The 20498-nt window shown below is 38.5% G+C and overlaps 3 non-coding genes across 3 annotated transcripts; 1 reads left to right on the forward strand and 2 right to left on the reverse strand.

The window, feature by feature from the left end:
* Positions 1-1279: 1279 nt before the first annotated feature.
* On the forward strand, positions 1280-1383 carry LOC148571442 (small nucleolar RNA R71). The gene has a single exon (XR_015880315.1). It is a non-coding gene; the product is annotated as a small nucleolar RNA R71 (small nucleolar RNA).
* Positions 1384-10924: 9541 nt separating this feature from the next.
* On the reverse strand, positions 10925-11032 carry LOC148571443 (small nucleolar RNA R71). Its single transcript, XR_015880353.1, has one exon. It is a non-coding gene; the product is annotated as a small nucleolar RNA R71 (small nucleolar RNA).
* A 6572-nt stretch (positions 11033-17604) lies between these two features.
* LOC148571444 (small nucleolar RNA R71) lies at positions 17605-17712 on the reverse strand. Its single transcript, XR_015908010.1, has one exon. It is a non-coding gene; the product is annotated as a small nucleolar RNA R71 (small nucleolar RNA).
* Positions 17713-20498: the final 2786 nt, after the last annotated feature.

Genomic DNA, 20498 nt, shown 5'->3' on the forward strand with positions numbered 1-20498 from the left:
CCTTTTCTACTGTGATTTCTCCTATAATGCAAGGGATCTGAAAACTCCCAGGATCCTTCAGTTTCTGAGGTAGTTTATGCTGAATGATAGCACTGCACTCTTCAGTTAGTATCACAGTCTCATTGTTCTTCCAGCTTCTTTTCTTAGTCATTAGCTCCTTCAAAAACTTGGCATAAAGTGGCATTTGTTCTATGGCTTCAGCAAATGGTATGTTGATTTGTAGCTTCTTGAAGATTTCCAAAAATCTCAAGAACTGGTTGTCATCTTCCTTTTTCTTCAATAGCTGGGGGTATTGAGCTCTTGAGATGTTGAGTTGGGGTATCCTTTTCTCTTTCTGCAAACTTGGCGTGGGGGGTTGCATTCCATCTTGCTCCTCTTCCTTTTCAATTGAGCTTTCTTTTAGTGGTTTTTGGGGATGTTCCTTCAGTTCCTTCCCACTCCTAAGTGTGATAGCTTGACACTCCTCCCTTTTGCTTGAATGGGTATCATAGCAAAAATTGTGGTTCAGAAGCTGCTTAAAAGATAGCTGATTTGTGTCTCCAGTTTTGTGATGGCAGCATTTTGATTCTGCATGTTTGACTGCACTTCCTCTCTGAATACTTTACTGTCTTGAATGTCTCTGCATATTCCTTCAATGAATGTTTCAATCTTAGAGAGCTTGTCATCAATTGATGAGTGGTTCGGAGCAGATGTGCTGTTTTGGTTTTGATAAGTATGTGGAGAAGTGTTGTTGTGGGGGTGTTGAGATGTCCTCTGGGTGAATTGTTGGTGAGCTGCATTGTTGTTGGAGTTGTAACGTCTCTGGTCTTGGTTTTGATCTTGCTCACTTCTCCACCCAAAGTTCGGGTGATTTCTCCATCCAGGGTTGTAAGTCTTGGAGTATGGATCATAGTTTTTCCTTGGTGAATTCCCAATGTAGTTAGCTTGCTCCTGACTCCCTTCTGCTTCTTGGTTTACTCCTTCTTGTGCTGTTGATGAAGTGGAAATTGCTGCTACTTGGTTCATCTCCATCTTCTTGGTGAGGTCAGCCAGCTGCTGGGTAATGAGCTTGTTTTGAGCCAACAGAGCATCCACATTGTTTAGCTCCATCACTCCTCTTGTGTTCCCTCTTTCGGAAGCATAGAAGTAGTCATTTTTTGCTACTGTTTCAATAACATCTATGGCATCCTCAATGGTCTTCTTCTTGTTCAAGGACCCTCCAGATGAATGGTCTACTTCCTTCTTTGACTCATAAGAGAGCCCTTCATAGAAAATGTGCAGCTAGACCCATTCGTTGAACATGTCAGGTGGACACCTCCTTGTTAAGTCTTTGAACCTCTCCCATGCTTCATACAGAGTCTCACCATCCTGTTGCCTGAAGGTTTGAACCTCAGCTCTCAGCCTATTGATTCGTTGAGGAGGGTAGAATCTTGCTAAGAATTTGTTCAACACATCCTCCTAAGTTGTCAAGCTCTCCCTTGGGAAGGATTCCAGCCACTTGGCTGCCTTGTCTCTGAGTGAGAAGGGAAATAAGAGCAATCTATAGGCGTCAGGATGAACACCATTAGATTTCACTGTGTCACATATTCTCAGGAAGGTGGTCAAATGTTGGTTGGGATCTTCTTGAACACCTCCTCCAAACGAACAGTTATTCTGAACAACGATGATGAGCTGTGGTTTAAGTTCAAAATTGTTGGCATGGATTGTTGGCTTTTGGATGCTACTTCCACAATTGCCTGGGTTTGGATTAATGTAAGAGCCCAAAACTCTCCTATCCTCCCCAGCATGATTTGCTCCACCTCCTCTGCCATGGTTGTGAATCTCTTCTTCATGATGATTTTCCATATTTTCTTCTATGTTTGGTTCAAAGTATTCCTCAAACTGTTCCTCCTCTTCTTCAGCACCAACTACTCGTTTTCCTCTTGCCTCCCTTCTTAGTCTAAGGAAGGTTCTCTCTGGTTCAAAATCAAAGGAAGTTGAAGCCCCGCTTCTTCTCCCTGTCATACAACCAACAAGTACAAGCAGAGAAGATAGGTGCAGACAGTATTTATGTCAGAATTGATGTTAGTTGTGGGTGATGCAATATATCAAACAGTTAGTGGGTTAGCAAACAGAATTGAAAATAACAAAGAAAAACAAAAGAGTAGATGGAGAAAGGAAGAAGTTTAACTAAAATAGAAAGTAAATCAATCAAATAGAAAATGAAATACACAAAATAAAATGCTCAATCTAGTGATCTTCCAATCTAATCATTGTTGATGCACAATCAATCCCCGGCAACGGCGCCATAAACTTGATGCCCGGAAAACTTGTCTCTCGACAAATCTCCCTTCGGCAAGTGTATCGAAGTTGTCGTCAAGTAAAAACTCACAATAGAGTGAGGTCGAATCCCACAGGGATTGATTGATCAAGCAACTTTAATTAGAAGAATGTTCTAGTTGAGCGAATCCAGAATTTGGGTTGAGAGTTGCAGAAAATAAAATGGCGGGAATGTAAATAACAGAAAAGTAAATGCTAGAATTAAAGGACTGGAAGTAAATGACTGAAAATAAATTGCAGAATTGTAAATGGGAATAGGGGATTTGCTCATAAAAGTAAATCGCAGAAATTAAAGAGAATGGGTGAGATTAGAGATGGGGAGTTCATTGGGCTTAGGAGATGTTGCAATTCTCCGGATCAAGTTCATTCTCAGCTCTTCCTCAATCAATGCACTCATTGATCTCCTTGGCAATCTTAAGTGATTGAATTACAATTTCTTGCAATTCAATCTCTCAAATCTTGATCAATAGCCAATTCCTTGGTCAATTGCTCATGAGAAGAGATGAAGTATGGTCACTGATTATACCACATGCATTTCCCAAACCAAGTATTGAGAGGGTTACAGTCACATACCCATCCAAACCCAATTTGGTCCAGCATGAGAAAGCATTTCTAGCTTGATCCCTTCATTCCTCTTCCAAGGTTCAAAAGAGATCCAAGTTTGAATAGCTTCTCTTCCAAGATAACTACTCAATTGGATGAAGATTGAAAGCTTTCAAGTAAAATCAAGAGGAAAAATAGAAGAAGAACAATGAAAATTAGTATTGATCCATCAAATTACAACAGAGCTCCCTAACCCAATGAAAGGGGTTTAGTTGTTCATAGCTCTTGAAAATGAAAACAAAGATGGAGAATACATCATAAAACTAGAAATTGCAAAGAAAGTAAATACAGAGAGTGGTTCTTCAGCCTCCAGAAACTATTTTACAATTCAAAGCTACTCCTATATATACTACTCTTCTCAGCTTCTAGTTCACTCTTCAAGTCTTTGGCCTTTGGATCTTGAGTTTGAAGCAGTTCCTTTCTTTAATTGGGCTTGGCTTTACTTGCAGAGAGAAAGTGCGAAGTGGGCAGAGACTTAAGCTCAGGGCATAAGGAGTGTTAATCATTTAGTGAAAGTCCAAGTTCGGGAACGTTAGTGACACTTAACATTGTCACTAACGTTCCAATGCACCCCTTTGCCTCACGTTAAAACCCACGTTAACTAGGTTAACGTGGCTTTTAACGTTGCCTTGTAAACCTTCGAGAACGTTAGTGACACTCAACATTGTCACTAACGTTCTAGTGTGCCCCTTCTTGCTTCACGTTAAAGCTCACGTTAACTAGGTTAACATGGCTTCTAACGTGGCCTTTGCCATCCTTCGAGAACGTTAGTGACATTCAACATTGTCACTAACGTTCCAATGTGCCCCTAGGTCTCACGTTAGAGTCCACGTTAACTAGGTTAACGTGGCTTCTAACGTGGCCATCTTTTAGCCATCCCAACGTTAGTGACAATGTTAAGTGTCACTAACGTTGGCTCATCCTTCATTGCTTATCGTTAGCTTCCACGTTAACCAAGTTAACGTGGAAGTTAACGTGACTCTTGGGGGTTGTGTGGTTGCTTCAACGTTAGTGACAATGTTGAGTGTCACTAACGTTGTCGACAACTCTTCATTCTCTACGTTAGTTCCCACATTAACCAAGTTAACGTGGGAGTTAACGTGGTACTTAGCACCATAGGCCAACGTTAGTGACAATGTTGAGTGTCACTAACGTTGGCTTCTCTCCCTCCCCCTTAACGTTAGAGGCCACGTTAACTAGGTTAACGTGGCTTCTAACGTGGCCACTTATGAGTAAGTGCCAACGTTAGTGACAATGTTGAGTGTCACTAACGTTGGCTCAACTTCTTTTCTCCACGTTAGAGTTCACGTTAACTTGGTTAACATGACTCTCTAACGTGGGCATTGATGGCTTTTTGAGAGTGTTATTGGCAATCACTTTTCTCATTAATCTTTGCAAGTTACCTCCCCTTTTCTTGCTCCTTTTTGGTCCTGAAATCAAGCAACAAAGTGCATCAAAGCTCTAGTCCAAGTCATGAGTAATGCAACATAATATTTGTCACTAAACTTATGCAAAATACTCATGAAATCATGTAAAATGCACAATGTATTCTTGAGTCAAGGCATAAGTGAATATTTACCCAAAACTAGCTTATTTCCTAAAGAAATGCATGAAACTAACCTAAAAACAGTAAAGAAAAGGTCAGTGAAACTGGCCAAAATGCCCTGGCATCAGATACTTAGGAAGTAAATTTATCAAGCTACTCTTCAACTCAAAGTTTGGATCAAGGTTAGGATACCTTGCTTGAAAAGGTTGGAGTATGATATCCGGAGCTCCTTGCTCATGCAAAGTAATCCGTTGTAGCTCCGCCATGTATGGCTCACCTGTAGGATGCAAAGATGTATTAGTAGTGCCAACAGAAGAATAGGAAGTAGCGGACTCCAAGTCACTCTCGGTGCCGCCTAGTGATTCGGTATGTTCCTCAAGAGAGGCCAAAGTACTAGCTGTATAATCCAACCACCGTCTACCTTGCCGAGTGTGTAACAAGGTTCTTTTAATCTCAGGATCAAACTCGGCTAAGCTAGAATTTGGTTGAGACCGAGTCATCAAACTTGGGAGTCATAGCACACATATAAAAGAAATCTAAACTATAGCTAAGTACTAAAAGAAAGTAAACTATCTACAATATTCACATATTCACATAACCAATATCAAGGCACATGTTGCAACCATTCCCCGGCAACGGCGCCAAAAATTTGATGCGTCTCAAGAGACTATGTTGGTATAGAATTTATCAATAAAATCCCGTTGCAAGTATAGCTCTTCCCAACATCAATCCTCGAGTATCAAATTTAGAAGGAATTTGGTTGTCACAAGTTCAACCCCAATAAAAGTAACCGAAGTATTCAAACCTCGGGTCGTCTCACAAAGAATGGGCAAACATGTGCTTCAACATTGGTTAGAAATCCGGGGTTACAAGTCATGAGCAAGAAATTAAACTAGGAATATTAACAAGCAAGTAATCTTGGAATGCAAGAAACTAATGCAAACAATTAGAACAAAATGTGATTAATTCCAAAGTCATCAAATAACATTCAATGTAATTCTATTCTAACTAAACAAGTAACTATAACTAAGACAAAACAATCAAGATTTTTGGGTTTTCAAATATGAATGATAAAAGTAACTATTGGCTAGGCATGGGAATTGAGGTCACCATCCTTGTCTAATAACCATATCTTGACAATTGGGAGGAACCGAACTCATTAAGTTTACTTCTATACTTGAAGTATGTTAAATGGTTTGGTCAACATTAACCCATAAGGTCCAACCTCACTACCAATTAACTTGGTAGTAGGCTAGTGTTAATGGCTATCAAATTGACGACTAAGGGTTCCCAAATCATCAAATTCATTAGACCCAATGACTCAAGTTTACCCAACTCCCTTAGCCTAGGCCAAGAGTAAAAAAGGACTACTCCATAATCAAAGGAAACATTTCATCAAACACATGGTAAGCATTAATAAAAGATCTAATTAAATTGCAATTAAATTGGATTTAACAAGTACCCACTAACAATTACCAACATACAATCACTCAAACAACATAATTAATCATGGAAATTATCAATGCAACAATAACAAATCAAAATCTACAAGATTCATGGAATGGGTATAAAATGACAATCAACAAGGAAACATAAAACTAACACAAGATCTAAGCAAAATTATACTAGAGAATTCAAATTAAACAAGTAAAACTAGTAATTAACAAGATCCAATTCAGAATTCAACAAGGGAAGATCAAATTAAAGCTAGATCTAGAGAGGAACAAAGGTTTCTCTCTCTAGAAGAACAAAGAACCCAAAAACTAACTAAAATTGTGTCTAAGTGTCAAATGATTGATCCCCTCCCCCCCCCCCTTTTCCCCTATCATCCTTGGGACTTTTCCATGCAAAAACAGCTTGAATTTGGGCTGATGAGCCTCAGAAATTTCCTGGCACGATTTCCTTTAATGAGGTCACGTGCAGCTTCCCGCGCGTACGCGCCATGCGTGCGTGCGCGCTGATGAGCGGATAATTTATACACTTTTTGGCATTGTTTTTAGTATGTTTTTAGTATGTTTTAGTTAGTTTTTATTATGTTTTTATTAGTTTTTACTTAAAAATTACATTTCTGGACTTTACTATGAGTTTGTGTGTTTTTCTGTTATTTCAGGTATTTACTGGCTGAAATTGAGGGACCTGAGCAAAAATCTTATTCAGAGGCTGAAAAAGGACTGCAGATGCTGTTGGATTCTGACCTCCCTGCACTCGAAGTAGATTTTCTGGAGCTACAGAAGCCCAATTGGCGCGCTATCAATTGAGTTGGAAAGTAGACATCCTGGGCTTTCCAGCAATATATAATAGTCCATACTTTGCCTAAGATTTGATGGCCCAAACCGGCGTTCCAAGTCAGCTTAAGAATTCTGACGTCAAAACGCTAGAACTGGCACAAAAGCTGGAGTTAAACACCCAAATTGGCACAAAAGCTGGCGTTTAACTCCAAGAAAAGTCTCTACATATGAAATCTTCAATGCTCAGCCCAAGCACACACCAAGTGGGCCCAGAAGAAGATTTCTACATTAATTACTTATTTCTGTAAACCCTAGGCTACTAGTTCTCTATAAATAGGACCTTTTGCTATTGTATTTTCATCTTGGATATACTTTTTGATCTTGGTTCTTCGGGTTCCCTCTCTGGGGCCGAAGCCAATGACCACCATTATCACTTTTGTATTTTCAACGGTGGAGTTTCTACACACCATAGATTAAGGTGTGGAGCTCTGCTGTTCCTCATGAATTAATGCAAAGTACTATTGTTTTTCTATTCAAGTCAAGTCTATTTCTTCTCCAAGATATTCATTCACACTCAAGAACATGATGAATGTGATTATTATGTGACTGATGAGCCGATAATTTATACGCTTTTTGGCATTGTTTTTACATAGTTTTTAGTATAATTTAGTTAGTTTTTAGTATATTTTTATTAGTTTTTAAATAAAATTCACATTTCTGGACTTTACTATGAGTTTGTGTGTTTTTTTGTGATTTTAGGTATTTTCTGGCTAAAATTGAGGGACTTGAGCAAAAATCAGATTCAGAGGTTGAAGAAGGACTGCAGATGCTGTTGGATAATGACCTCCCTGCACTCAAAGTGGATTTTCTGGAGCTACAGAACTCCAAATGGCGCGCTCTTAATTGCGTTGAAAAGTAGAAATCCAGGGCTTTCCAAAAATATATAATAGTCCATACTTTGCCCAAGTTTAGACGATGCAAATTGGCGTTCAACGCCAGTTTCATGCTGCATTCTGGAGTTAAACGCCAGAAACAGGTTGCAAAGTAGAGTTAAACGCCAGAAACAGGTTACCAACTGGTGTTTAACTCCAAGAGAAGCCTCTACACGTGTAAAGCTCAATGCTCAGTCCAAGCACACACCAAGTGGGTCCCAGAAGTGGATTTCTGCATCAATTACTCATTTTGTAAACCCTAGTAACTAGTTTAGTATAAATAGGACTTTTTACTATTATATTTACATCTTTGGATTGTCTTTTGATCCTTGGATCATGTTTAGGGGGCTGGCCATTCGGCCATGCCTGGACCTTATCACTTATGTACTTTCAACGGTAGAGTTTCTACACACCATAGATAAAGGTGTGGAGCTCTGCTGTTCCTCATGAGTTAATGCAAAGTACTACTGTTTTTCTATTCAATTCAAGCTTATTCCTATTCTAAGATATCTATTTGTACCCAAGAACATGATGAATGTTATGATTATGTGATGCTCATCATCATTCTCACCTATGAACGCGTGCCTGACAAACACTTCCGTTCTACATGCAAACAAGCTAGAATGAGTATCTCTTAGATATCTAATACAGAGGACCGAGTCCGAGATATTAGAATCTTCGTGGTATAAGTTAGAACCCATGGATGGCCATTCCTGAGATCCGGAAAGTCTAAACCTTGTTTGTGGTATTCCAAGTAGGATCTGGGAAGGGATGGCTGTGACGAGCTTCAAACTCGCGACTGCTGGGCGTAGTGACAGACGCAAAAGGATGGTAAATCCTATTCCAGTATGATCGAGAACCGACAGATAATTAGCCATGCAGTGACAGCGCATTGGACCATTTTCACAGAGAGGATGGGATGTAGCCATTGACAACGGTGATGCCCTACATAAAGCTTGCTATGGAAGGGAGTAGGAATGATTGGATGAAGACAGCAGGAAAGCAGAGGTTCAGAGGAACGGAAGCATCTCTGTATGCGTATCTGAAATTCTCACCAATGAATTACATAAGTATCTCCATCCTAGTTTATGTTTTATTTATCTTTTAATTATTAAAACTCTATAACCTTTTGAATCCGTCTGACTGAGATTTACAAGGTGACCATAGCTTACTTCAAGCCGACAATCTCCGTGGGATCAACCCTCACTCACGTAAGGTTTATTACTTGGACGACCCAGTGCACTTTCTGGTTAGTTGTATCGAAATTGTGAAAAGAACTAAAATTATGAACGTGCGTATTAAGTTTTTAGCGCCGTTACCAAGGAATGAACAATCACGATTTCGTGCACCAGTGACACTCATCACCATTCTCACCTATGAACGCGTGCCTGACAACCACTTCCATTCTACATGCAAACAAGCTTGAATGTGTATCTCTTGGGTTTCTAATCTAAGATTAGAACCTTCGTGGTATAGGCTAGAATTATTGGCGGCCATTCCTGAGATCCAGAACGTCTAAACCTTGTCTGTGGTATTCTTCATGATCTTCAAGTTGTTCTTGGCCAGTCTTCTTTTTTTATCTTCATATTTTCTTGTTTTGTGTCTTTTCTTATTTTTCATATGCATTCTTGAAACATTAATGTCTAAAGAATAAAAAATTTTTAAGTTTGTTGTCTTGCATGTTTTCTTTTCTTGAAAATTTTTCAAAAATAAGTTCTTGGTATTCATCTTGACATTCAAAGTGTTCTTGGTGTTCATCTTGACATTCATAGTGTTCTTGCATGCATCACATGTTTTGATCCAAAATTTTCATGCATTGAGTCTTTTTGATGTTTTTCTCTTTCATCATTAAAAATTCAAAAAAATCAAAAAAATATCTTTCCCTTATTCTATCATAAAATTTCGAAAATTTGGGTTGACTTTTTCAAAAAATTTTCAAAATTTGTTGTTTCTTATGAGTCAAATCAAATTTTCATTTTAAAAACTCTATCTTTTTCAAATCTTTTTCAAAAAAATCAAATCTTTTTCATTTCTCTTTCATAATTTTTGAAAATTTCAAATTGATTTTCAAAAATCTTTTTCTTATTTCTATTTCATATTTTCGAATTTAATACTAACAATTAATATGATTGATTCAAAAATATTAAGTTGTTACTTGCCTATTAAGAAAGGTTCAATCTTTAAATTTTAAAATCATATCTTTTAGTTTCTTGTTAGTCAAGTAATCAACTTTAATTTTCAAAATCAAATATTTTTAAATTTCTTTTTCAAATCTTTTTCAAAATAAATTTCAATCACATCTTTTTCAAAATCAATTTCAAAATCTTTTCTAACTTCTTATCTTTTCAAATTTGATTTTCAAATCTTTTTCAATTAACCACTTAACTTTTTGATTGATTCTTATCTTTTTCAAAACTACCTAACTAATTCTCTCTCTCTAATTTTCGAAAATTCCTTCCCTCTTTTTCAAAATTCCCTTTTTTTTAACTAATTGTTTTAATTTTTAATTTAATTCGATTTCAATTTTAATTTTTGAAATTTAACTTTAAATTTTATTTTTTAATTTAATTAATTTTCGAAATTCCCTCTCTCTCATCTCCTTCTATTTATTTATTCATCTACTAACACTTCTCTTCCACCTAAAATTCGAACCCCATCTTCCTCTCCGTGTTCGAATTTTACCTCTTCTCCTTCTTACATTCTTCTCTTCTTATACTTGCATAAGGAATCTCTATACTGTGACATAGAGGAGTCCATATTTTCTTTTCTGTTTTCTTCTTTTTCATATGAGTAGGAACAAGGATAAGAACATTCTTGTTGAGGCTGATCCTGAACCTGAAAGAACTCTGAAGAGGAAGCTAAGGGAAGCTAAAGCACAACTCTCTGGAGAAAATCTGACAAAAATTTTCGAAAAAGAAGGAGACATGGCCGAAAATAATAACAATGCAAGGAAGATGCTTGGTGACTTTACTGAACCAAATTTCAATTTACATGGAAGAAGCATCTCAATTCCTGCCATTGGAGCAAATAACTTTGAGCTTAAACCTCAATTAGTTTCTCTGATGCAACAGAACTGCAAGTTTCATGGACTTCCATCAGAAGATCCTTTTCAGTTCTTAACTGAATTCTTGTAGATCTGTGATACTGTTAAAACCAATGGGGTTGATACCGAGGTCTACAGGCTTATGCTTTTCCCGTTTGATGTAAGAGACAGAGCTAGAGTATGGTTGGACTCTCAACCTAAAGATAGCCTGAACTCTTAGGATAAGCCGGTCACGGCTTTCTTAGCCAAGTTCTTTCCTCCTCAAAAGCTTAGCAAGCTTAGAGTGGATGTTCAAACCTTCAGACAAAAGGAAGGTGAATCCCTCTATGAAGCTTGGGAGAGATACAAGGAACTGACCAAAAAGTGTCCTTCTGACATGCTTTCAGAATGGACCATCCTAGATATATTCTATGATGGTCTGTCTGAGCTATCAAAGATGTCACTGGACCATTCTGCAGGTGGATCCATTCACCTAAAGAAAACGCCTACAGAAGCTCAAGAACTCATTGACATGGTTGCAAATAACCAGTTCATGTACACTTCTGATAGGAATCTTGTGAATAATAGGACGCCTATGAGGAAGGGAGTTCTTGAAATTGATACTCTGAATGCCATATTGGCTCAAAATAAAATATTAACTCAGCAAGTCAATATGATCTCTCAGAGTCTGAATGAATTGAAGGAATCATCTAATAGTACTAAAGAGGCATCTTCTGAAGAAGAAGCTTATGATCCTGAGAACCCTGCAATAGCAGAGGTGAATTACATGGGTGAACCCTATGGAAACACCTATAATCCTTCATGGAGGAATCATCCAAATTTCTCATGGAAGGATCAACAAAAGCCTCAACAAGGCTTTAATAATGGTGGAAGAAACAGGTTTAGCAATAGCAAGCCTTTTCCATCATCCACTCAGCAACAGACAGAGAATTCTGAGCAGAATCCATCTAGCTTAGCAAATATAGTCTCTGATCTATCTAAGGTCACTTTAAGTTTCATGAATGAAACAAGGTCCTCTATTAGAAATTTGGAGACACAAGTGGGCCAGCTGAGTAAAAGAGTCACTGAAACTCCTCCTAGTACTCTCCCAAGCAATACAGAAGAGAATCCAAAAGAGAGTGCAAGGTCATTGATTTAAATATCATGGCCGAACCTACAAGGGAGGGAGAGGACGTGAATCCCAGTGAGGAAGACCTCCTGGGACATCTAGTGATCAACAAGGAGTTTCCCTCTGAGGAACCAAAGGAATCTGAGGCTCATCTAGAGACCATAGAGATTCCATTGAACCTTCTTATGCCATTCATGAGCTCTAATGAGTATTCTTCTTCTGAAGAGAATGAAGATGTCACTGAAGAGCAAGTTGCCAAGTACCTTGGTGTAATTATGAAGCTGAATGCCAAATTATTTGGTAATGAGACTTGGGAAGATGAACCTCCCTTGCTCATCAATGAACTGAGTGATCTGGATCAACTGACATTGCCTCAGAAGAAACAGGATCCTGGAAAGTTCTTAATACCTTGTACCATAGGCACCATGACCTTTGAAAAGGCTCTATGTGACCTTGGGTCAGGGATAAACCTCATGCCACTCTCTGTAATGGAGAAACTGGGAATCTTTGAGGTGCAAGCTGCCAGAATCTCATTAGAGATGGCAGACAACTCAAGAAAACAGGCTTATGGACAAGTAGAGGACGTGCTAGTAAAGGTTAAAGGCCTTTACATCCCTGCTGATTTCATAATCCTAGACACTGGGAAGGATGAGGATGAATCCATCATCCTTGGAAGACCCTTCCTAGCCACAGCAAGAGCTGTGATTGATGTGGACAGAAGAGAATTGATCCTTCAACTGAATGAGGACAACCTTGTATTTAAAACTCAAGGATCTCCTTCTGTAACCATGGAGAGGAAGCATGAAAAGCTTCTCTCACTGCAGAGTCAACCAAAGTCCCCAAAGTCAAACTCTAAGTTTGGTGTTGGGAGGCCACAACCAAACTCTAAGTTTGGTGTTGAACCCCCACATTCAAACTCTAAGTTTGGTGTTGGGAGGTTCCAATAATGCTCTGAACATCTGTGAGGCTCCATGAGAGCTCACTGTCAAGCTATTGACATTAAAGAAGTGCTTATTGGGAGGAAACCCAATGTTATCTAATTATGTTTATTTATTTTCTATTGTTATTTCATGTTTTATTAGGTTGATGATCATGTGGAGTCACAAAAACTACTGAAAAATCAAAAACAAAATGAAAAATAGCAGAAAAAAATAGCACACCCTGGAGGAGAGCAGTCTGGTGTTTAAACGCCAGAAACAAGCATCTGTCTGGCGTTTAATAACAGAAACAGGCACCATGCTGGTGTTTAATGCCAGAAACTAGCATCTACCTCGTGTTAAACGCCAGAACAGAGCATGGATAATTTATACGCTTTTTGGCATTGTTTTTACATAGTTTTTAGTATAATTTAGTTAGTTTTTAGTATATTTTTATTAGTTTTTAAATAAAATTCACATTTCTGGACTTTACTATGAGTTTGTGTATTTTTCTGTGATTTCAAGTTTTTTCTGGTTGAAATTGAGGGACTTGAGCAAAAATCAGATTCAGAGGTTGAAGAAGGACTGCAGATGCTGTTGGATTCTGACCTCCCTGCACTCAAAGTGGATTTTCTGGAGCTACATAACTCCAAATGGCGCGCTCTCAATTGTGTTAGAAAGTAGACATCCAGGGCTTTCCAGTAATATATAATAGACCATACTTTGCCCAAGTTTAGATGACGCAAACTGGCATTCAACGCCAGTTCCATGCTGCATTCTGGAGTTAAACGCCAGAAACAGGTTGCAAAGTGGAGTTAAACGCCAGAAACAGGTTACCAACTGGCGTTCAACTCCAAGAGAAGCCTCTACACGTGTAAAGCTCAATGCTCAGCCCAAGCACACACCAAGTGGGCCCCAGAAGTGGATTTCTGCATCAATTACTCATTTTGTAAACCCTAGTAACTAGTTTAGTATAAATAGGACTTTTTACTATTGTATTTACATCTTTGGATTGTCTTTTGATCCTTGGATCATGTTTAGGGGGCTGGCCAATCAGCCATGCCTGGACCTTATCACTTATGTACTTTCAACGGTAGAGTTTCTACACACCATAGATTAAGGTGTGGAGCGCTGCTGTTCCTCATGAATTAATGCAAAGTACTACTGTTTTTCTATTCAATTCAAGCTTATTCCTATTCTAAGATATCCATTCGCACCCAAGAACATGATGAATGTGATGATTATGTGACGCTCATCATCATTCTCACCTATGAACGCGTGCCTGACAAACACTTCCGTTCTACATGCAAACAAGCTAGAATGAGTATCTCTTAGATATCTAATACAGAGGACTGAGTCCAAGATATTAGAATCTTCGTGGTATAAGTTAGAACCCATGGATGGCCATTCCTGAGATCCGGAAAGTCTAAACCTTGTATTTGGTATTCCGAGTAGGATCTGGGAAGGGATGGCTATGACGAGCTTCAAACTCGCGACTACTGGGCGTAGTGATAGACGCAAAAGGATAGTAAATCCTATTCCAGTATGATCGAGAACCGACAGATGATTAGCCATGCAGTGACAGCGCATTGGACCATTTTCACAGAGAGGATGGGATGTAGCCATTGACAACAGTGATGCCCTACATAAAGCTTACCATGGAAGGGAGTAGGAATGATTGGATGAAGACAGTAGGAAAGCAGAGGTTCAGAGGAACGGAAGCATTTCTATATGCTTATCTGATATTCTCACCAATGAATTACATAAGTATCTCTATCCTAGTTTATGTTTTATTTATCTTTTCATTATTAAAACTCTATAACCTTTTGAATCCGCCTGACTGAGATTTACAAGGTGACCATAGCTTACTTCAAGCCGACAATCTCCGTGGGATCAACCCTTACTCACATAAGGTTTATTACTTGGACGATCCAGTGCACTTTCTGGTTAGTTGTATCGAAATTGTGAAAAGAACTAAAATTATGAACGTGCGTATTAAGTTTTTAGCGCCGTTACCAAGGAATGAACAATCACGATTTCGTGCACCAGTGACACTCATCACCATTCTCACCTATGAACGCGTGCCTGACAACCACTTCCATTCTACATGCAAACAAGCTTGAATGTGTATCTCTTGGGTTTCTAATCTAAGATTAGAACCTTCGTGGTATAGGCTAGAATTATTGGCGGCCATTCCTGAGATCCAGAACGTCTAAACCTTGTCTGTGGTATTCTGAGTAGGATCTGGGAAGGGATGACTGTGACAAGCTTCAAACTCGCGATTGTTAGGCGTGTGACAGACGCAAAAGGATCAATGGATCCTATTCCAACATGATCGAGAACCGACAGATGATTAGCCGTGCGGTGACAGCGTGCGTAGAACATTTTCACTGAGAGGACGGGAAGTAGCCATTGACAATGATGATGCCCAACATAAAGCTTGCCATGGAAGGGAGTATGAATGATTGGAAGAAGGCAATGGGAAAGCAGAGGTTCAAGAGGAACAAAGCATCTTCATACGCTTATCTGAAATTCTCACCAATGAATTACATTAGTATCTCTATCTTTATTTTATGTATTATTCATCTTTTAATTATCAATCCTCCATAACCATTTGAATCCGCCTGACTGAGATTTACAAGATCACCATAGCTTGCTTCAAGCCGACAATCTCTGTGGGATCGACCCTTACTCGCGTAAGGTTTATTACTTGGACGACCCAATGCACTTGCTGGTTAGTTGTGCGGAGTTGTGATAAAGAGTTGAGATTACAATTGTGCGTACCAAGTTGTTGGCGCCATTGATGATCACAATTTCGTGCACCAAGTTTTTTGTGCCGTTGCTGGGGATTGTTCGAGTTTGGACAACTGACGGTTCATCTTGTTGCTTAGATTAGGTACTTTTCTTTTTATTTTTCAGAATTTTTAATGAATTCTAAAGTTCCAAGGTGATGTTCTTATCATCACAAAAGCTGATTGATTCTCATCAATTTAGCTACTGAATGTAATGTCCTGTTGAAGCTTGGCTAGCCATGTCTAATCTTTTTAGATTGAAGCTTTAGACTAACATTACATGATTCCTGAAATTCTTATTAAAAGTTTTGAATCTCTTTATTTTCTTTTCCACTCAATTTTCGAAAAATCACAAAAAATTTATAAAACCATAAAAATAAAAAATATTTTATGTTTCTTGTTTGAGTCTAATATCAATTTTTAAGTTTGGTGTCAATTGCATGTCTTTATTCTTCATGCATTTTTTGAATATATGCATTATGTTCTTCATTGATCTTCAAGTTGTTCTTGATGATTTCCTAGCTCTGATCTTTAAATTCTCTTATTTTGTGTGTTTTGTTGTTTCTTACATGCATTTTCAAATTGTTATAGTCCTTAGTATACAAATTTCTAAGTTTGGTATCTTGCATGCATTGTTTATTTGATCTTAGTTGCATTTTTTATTGTTTCTCATCATTAAAAATTCAAAAATATTTTCAAAATTGTGTCTTTTCAAGTCAATAATACAGAGAATTGAAGATTCAGAACATTCAGTAGAGGAATTAAACAGAAAAAGATGGGCGTTCAAAACGCCCAGTGAAGAAGGAAAACTGGCGTTTAAACGCCAGCCAGGGTACCTGGCTGGGCGTTAAACGCCAGAATGGATACCATTCTGGGCGTTTAATGCCAGGAGGACACTAGAGGGAAGATTTTGTTTTTAATTCAAATTTTTTTCAAATCTTCATAATTTTTCAAAATCAAATCTTTTTCAAATCATATATTTTCAATCATATCTTTTCAAAATTAATTTCTTTTCAATTTTTTTTATTTATTACTATTTTCGAAAATCCTTGCTACAATTAATAATTTAATTCAAAATTTTCTAGTTGTTACTTGCCTATTAAGAAAGGATCAAAAGTTTTAATTCTAGAACCATATCTTCTAATTTCTTGTTAGTCAAGTAATCAACTTTAATTTTAAAACTTTCTCTTTTTAATTTGATTTTCAATCATATCTTCTCAATCATATCTTTTCAATCACATCTTTTTCAAAATTAAGTTTCAATCATATCTTTTTGATTTCTAATTTCAAAATCTTTTTCAAAAATCACTTAATTTCTTTCCCAATCTTAATTTTCGAAAAACCTTTACCAAATTTTCTAAATTTCTTTTAATTATTTCAAAATCTTTTACTTTAATTTCGAAAAATTCTTCCCCTCTTCTCACATCCTTCTATTTAAGGACTAACACTCCTCCACTTTCAACAATTCGAACTCTATCCCTCTTGATAAGTTCGAATTCTTCTCTTTCTACCTCCTCCTTCTATTTTTCTTTTCCTCTGACACCTCAAGGAATCTCTATACTGTGACATAGAGGATTCCATACTTTCTTCTTCTCTCTTCCATATGAGCAGGAGTAAGGACAAAGACATTCTAGTTGAGGCTGATCCTGAACCCGAAAGGGCCTTGAAGAGAAAGCTGAGAGAAGCTAAAGTACAACTCTCTATAGAGGACCTAACAGAGCTTTTCAAACAAGAAGAAGCCATGGCAGCCAAAAACACCAACAATGCAAGGAAGGTGCTTGGTGACTTTACTGCACCTACTCCTGACTTCTATGGGAGAAGCATCTCTATCCCTGCCATTGGAGCAAAAAATTTTGAGCTTAAGCCTCAATTAGTTTCTCTAATGCAACAGAATTGCAAGTTTCATGGACTTCCATTGGAAGATCCTCATCAGTTCTTAGCTGAATTCTTGCAAATCTGTGACACTGTCAAGACTAATGGGGTTGATCCCGAGGTCTACAAGCTTATGCTTTTTCCCTTTGCTGTAAGAGACAGAGGTAGAACATGGTTGGATTCACAACCTAAAGAAAGCCTGAACTCTTGGGAAAAGCTAGTTAATGCCTTCTTGGCAAAGTTCTTTCCACCTCAAAAATTGAGCAAGCTTAGAGTGGAAGTCCAAACCTTCAGACAGAAGGAAGGTGAATCCTTCTATGAAGTATGGGAAAGATACAAGCAATTGATCAGAATGTGTCCTTCTGACATGCTTTCAGAATGGAGCATCATAGGTATCTTCTATGATGGTCTGTCTGAACTGTCCAAAATGTCATTGGACAGCTCTGCTGGAGGATCTCTTCATCTGAAGAAGACGCCTACAGAAACTCAGGAACTCATTGAAATGGTTGCAAATAACCAATTCATGTACACCTCTGAAAGGAATCCTGTGAATAATGGGACAAATCAGAAGAAATAAAAGAGTTCTTGAGATTGATACTCTGAATGCCATACTGGCTCAGAATAAAATATTGACTCAACAAGTCAATATGATTTCTTAGAGTCTGTTTGGAATGCAAGCAGCAACAGGCAATACCAAAGAAGCTTCATTTGAAGAAGAAGCTTATGATCCTGAGAACCCAGCAATGGAAGAGGTGAATTACATGGGAGATTCCTATGGAAACACTTACAATCCTTCATGGAGAAATCCTCCAAATCTCTCATGGAAGGACTAACAGAGGCCTCAACAAGGCTTCAATAACAATAATGGTGGAAGAAATAGGTTTAGCAATAGCAGGCCTTTTCCATCATTTTCTTAGCAACAGACAGAAAATTCTAAGCAGAGCCACTCTGACTTAGCAACTGTAGTCTCTGATCTAATTAAAATCACTCAAAGTTTCATGACTGAAACAAGGTCCTCCATCAGAAATTTGGAGGCACAAGTAGGTCAGCTGAGTGAGTAAGAAAGTTACTAAACTCCCTCCTAGTACTCTTCCATGCAATACAAAAGAGAATCCAAAAGGAGAGGGCAAGGCCATCAACATGACCCACACGGCCAAACTTGGAGAGGAGGAAGAGGCAGTGATCTCCACTGAGGAAGACCTCACTGGACATCCACTGGCCTCCAAGGAGTTCCCTCATGAGGAACCATGGGAATCTGAGGCTCACACTGAGACCATAAAGATTCCATTGAATTTACTTATGCCATTCATGAGCTCTGATGAGTATTCTTCCTCTGAAGAGGATGAAGATGTTACTGAAGAGCAAGTTGCTAAGTACCTTGGAGCAATCATGAAGCTAAACTCCAAGTTATTTGGTAATGAGACTTGGGAGAATAAACCTCCATTGCTCACTAAAGAACTGGATGACTTGACTAGGCAGAAATTACCTCTGAAGAGACAAGATCCTGGAAAGTTCTCAATACCTTGTACCATAGGCACCATGACCTTTGAGAAGGCTCTGTGTGACCTAGGGTCAAGCATAAACCTCATGCCTCTCTCTGTAATGGAGAAGCTAGGGATCATTGAGGTACAAGCTGCAAGAATCTCATTGGAGAAGGCAGACAATTCAAAGAAACAGGCTTATGGACTTGTAGAGGATGTCTTGGTAAAGGTTGAAGACCACTACATCCCTGCTGATTTTATAATCCTAGAGATTGGAAAGTGTATAAATGAATCCATCATCCTTGGTAGACCCTTCCTAGCCACAGCAAAAGTTGTGATTGATGCCCAACATAAAGCTTGCCATAGAAGGGAGTATGAATGATTGGAAGAAGGCAATGGGAAAGCAGAGGTTCAGGAGGAACAAAGCATCTTCATACGCTTATCTGAAATTCTCACCAATGAATTACATATGTATCTCTATCTTTATTTTATGTGTTATTCATCTTTTAATTATCAATCCTCCATAACCATTTGAATCCGCCTGACTGAGATTTACAAGATGACCATAGCTTGCTTCAAGCCGACAATCTCCGTGGGATCGACCCTTACTCGCGTAAGGTTTATTACTTGGACGACCCAGTGCACTTGCTGGTTAGTTGTGCGGAGTTGTGATAAAGAGTTAAAATTACAATTGTGCGTACCAAGTTGTTGGCGCCATTGATGATCACAATTTCGTGCACCACGCGCCGATTGCTTTTGTGATCCACGCATGCGCGCCATGTGCGCGTGCGCGTAGATGGAAATTCTCTGATCCGCGTGGATGCGTCCATCCTTGCGCGCCGCTTCCATCTATATACATCTATGCGTGCGCACGAAGTGCGCGTGCACGCGAAGTGCGCGCCAATGCTGAAGTTCCCGAAATCCAATTCTTCATGTTCCTTCCTTTTTGCGCATGCTTTCTTTCTCTCTTCTAGGCCATTCTTGTCCTATAAATCCTGAAATCACTCAACAAATACATCACGGCATCGAATGACAATAAAAGAGGATCAAAATATAGCAATTCTAAGGCAAAATAAGCATGTTTTTTATCCTGGAGCAATATTAGGAAGAGAACACAAAACCATACATTTCTTGTGAATAAGTGTGAGAAATATTGACAAAAACCCCCGATATCTACACAATATAAGCCATGAAATTGGGGTTTATCACTCCCTAGGTGCAAGGTTCGAACCTTAGTTGCTTTACTCCTTGGTATTGCGCCCCAATTTTCTTTTGGTTGAGGCACGATAAAGGTAAATGAGTTAACAGAGCGCTCCTCATTTTGCTTGCTTCTTTGGGCGCTCAGTTAACGTTTTCAACGCAGCGCTATGCCCCTTGCCTCCTTGGTCATGCTCCCCTTTCTTTAGCACTCACTTTTTGAGCGCTACGCTCACTTTTTGAGCGCCATGGCCTTTCCTTGGTTGATGCTACGCTTTTGTTTCCTTAAGCCACGCTTTATGGGCACGCTTTCCTTGTTTCTTTCTTTTCTTCACCTACACGTAATCAAACAACCAGTCAAAGTATCACCAAATTCACAAGATTTATAAATCATTCAAAAACCAACTAATTCTAGCTTAAACCTCATGATTTAGTGTCAAATAAGGGATGGTTGATTGATTCAACAAAACCATGCAAATCC

The sequence above is a fragment of the Arachis ipaensis genome, chromosome B3, assembly GCF_059453495.1.
Source record: "Arachis ipaensis isolate K30076 ecotype BB chromosome B3, ASM5945349v1, whole genome shotgun sequence".
NCBI classification, from domain to species: Eukaryota; Viridiplantae; Streptophyta; class Magnoliopsida; order Fabales; family Fabaceae; genus Arachis; species Arachis ipaensis.